Below are 3360 nucleotides of genomic sequence, written 5' to 3' on the forward strand. Positions count from 1 at the left end.
TATCTCTGTTGTTCAGATGAGGTAAATTCTAATTATCTTTTCTAACATCCTGGTTTTTGTCATCTTTGCTACTGATGCATTCCATGGAGTGCATATTTGTTATTGCGTTTTGTTATTTTACCATTTTCATTTGGATTTTTTATAGTTTGTATTTATATTTTTGAGGCTTCTTATTTTTACTTGCATTAATGAAATGTGTAACTATGTGAGAAATCTACTTAATAATTCCTGATATGAACTCTTTGCCAGATAGCTCCAATAACCATTTCATCTCAGTGTTGGCATAACTTGATTGTCTTTTTCTCATTTAAGTTGAGATTTTTCTGATTCTTGATATGATGAGTGATATTCAATTATATTCTGGTTATATTTGATATTATCCTAAGACATTTTTTATTCTATTTAAATCTTCTAATTTAGCTAGCTATCAAAATGTTTAGGTTTATAATGTAAGTTCTGACAGCCCTCACTGTATCTGTTGATATTACCACTGGAGTCAGAAGGAGCTACAACCACCAGTGGGTGTAAAAGAAAGGATGACTTGGCTCATTCAACCTCTGCTGGTAATGATTCATTAGGCAGATTGGGCCACTATTCCCACTAGGTATTGCTCTCCACACCAACTTTCTACTGGGATTCTCTTTCATCAGTCTTTGGTCAGCCAGAGTACACTTTTCCAACCTTTTGTCTTTATTTTTTCCCTATCTCTGTTTGCAGTCTGAGTGTGCAAAGCACTCTGGCACCCAGTATGAGATATACGAGAAATAAAAATAAAGCCAGAGAAACTCAACACACTCTCATTCTTCAAGCCATGAGGTATCTAGTTCGTTTATTTTCTTCTTGCCAGGTTTTAGAGTCATTTATAATATTCTATTTCAATGGGATTCAGTCAAGATACTTTTACACATTCTATACTCAGATTTAGACAGCATATTTCTGAATTTATCTGATGATTTGTGTGTGTGCATGTTAGTTCTCTGACACTTTTATTCATTATTTTATTAATTAAATATTTTATTAGTATGTAAGTCCTTTGTGGTATCATAACCTTTTGAGCTAAAATATCCAGCATCTTAATTCTTGTTTTATCTCTTATAAGTTCTGTAACATTTAGATAGTTAAACTACTTGAATATCAATGTTGTTATTTATAAATGGGAAAAATAGACACACATAAGATGATTTTTAAAGCATGAAATAAGGTATTTTGAATAATTAGTAATTAGTAAATTTTTAATAATTCAATAATTCATAAATAAATATAAAAAGCATTTGAATCAAACAAATATTGCAAATTGAGTAATAAATCTTCACATTTTTAAATGGAGGCTCTATATGCCCAAATTCACTTCAATTGCTTGAGAAAACTACAGTGAAAGATTTTGGTGTGGTCTCCAATTTCATGGCACTTTTGTTCCTGTGCACAGCAAGTGAAGCAGTAAGCCAACAGATAAGTTTACAAGTTTAGAAAATATGCACTTTACATCTGAATATGTTAGTTGTAATGAAGAAAAGTAAAGGAAAATAATAGGCATGAAGACATTCAGTGTTTGATGAGGGTACTTTAAAAACACTGACAGGGAGAATACTCTGTGTTATAGTGATTTGGAGGAAGAAACCTAAATACAGTGAAAAACAATGCAATACAGATATCTGGAGGAAGGTGGTCATGAGCAGATGGGACAGAAAAAAAAATGTTCTGAGAGAGGCCATGCTTGACATGCCCACAGGACATCAAGGAGGCTAATGCTTCTGAAGTGGTGTATGATGAAGCAAGAGTCCAGAGTCTGCAGGGTTCTAAGAAGTACAGAGTGCTAATTTTACTTGGCTTGAGATGGGAAGCTATTGGGGTGTTCTTAGCATAGGAGTTTCCTTAAATGAAATTACTCTGATTGTTTTATGGAGAATATATATGTGTTGGGGAGGGTGGGATATGAGGGAAACAAAGTGTATACGGCAGGAAAACAGTTAAGATACCATTGCAGGAATCCACACAAAATATGTGACTGGGCTATGATGGCACAGAAGATTAGATATGGAGAGATGCAGACGTGTTTGGAACGAGAAGCCTATATGACTTAGTTATGGAGTGGTTATACCACATAAAAGAGATCAGTCAAAAATAACTCCAATTTGGGGCCTGAGCAATGGGTAGATTGATGTGATGCTTAATTTTATGTGTCAATTTGACTAGGCTACAGAGTCCAGTTGTGTGGTGAAGCACCAGTAAAATATTACTGTGAAAGTATTTTTTAGAGATGATTAAATCAGTAGACTTTGTGCAATGCGTATTGTCGTCTATAATGCAGATTGGCCTCATTCAATCAGGTAAAAGCATAAAAAGCAAAGACTAAGATTTCCCAAATAAGAAGTAATTCTCATAAAAAATGCACCATAGAAACCCTAATTGCATTTCCAGTCTGCTAGCTTCTCTTCAGATTTTGAACTTGCTAAATTGCACAATTGTGTCATCCAGTCCCTCTTTTTTTTTAAAAAAAAAAAAAAAAGGATTATTATATTTTAAGTTCTGGGATATATGTGCAGAACGTGCAGGTTTGTTACATAGATATACATGTGCCATAGTAGTTTGCTGCACCCATCAACCCCTCATCTACGTTAGGTATTTCTCCTAATGCTATCCCTCCCGAGCCTCCCACCCTACAATAGGCCCCAGTGTGTGATGCTCCCCTCCCAGTGCCCATGCGTTCTCATTGTTCAACTCTCACTTATGAGTGAGAACATTTAGTGTTTGGTTTTCTATTCCTGTGTTAGTTTGCTGAGAATGATGGTTTCTAGCTTCATCCATGTCCCTGCAGACAACATGAACTCATCCTTGTTTATGGTAAAGGATATGAACAGATACTTCTCAAAAGAAGACATTCATGCAGCCAACAAACATATGAAAAAAAAAAAAAACTCATCATCGCTGGTCATTAGAGAAATGCAAATCAAAACCACAATGAGAACCAGTCTCTTAAAACCTCCCTCTGCTCCTCTTTCTTTTTCCCTCTGCCCCTCTATCTCTTTCTCTGTGTGTGCATGTGTCATATACATATTCTGTCTTCATTTTGTTTCTCTAGGAGACTATAAAGTGTTTAGTGAAAGTGAAATTACTGTGCTCTCTGGCATACTATAAAGTCCCTTAAAAACTGCAGTAGATTATGTATTGTTAGACAAACATCATGTTGTCTATGCAGAATAGGAAAACATATCTTATTCAGACAGGTATAAGTCCACCTAGATAAAATATTTCAAAAATGTAAATAATTTTGATGACATTTAACTCCAGAAATTGAAATTAAAATGTAATTTAGGAGGATACTTTCACCTACTATTAAAATATTTATGTGATTCTTAGGAT

The sequence above is a fragment of the Saimiri boliviensis genome, chromosome 1 (genome assembly GCF_048565385.1).
Source record: "Saimiri boliviensis isolate mSaiBol1 chromosome 1, mSaiBol1.pri, whole genome shotgun sequence".
Taxonomy (NCBI): Eukaryota; Metazoa; Chordata; class Mammalia; order Primates; family Cebidae; genus Saimiri; species Saimiri boliviensis.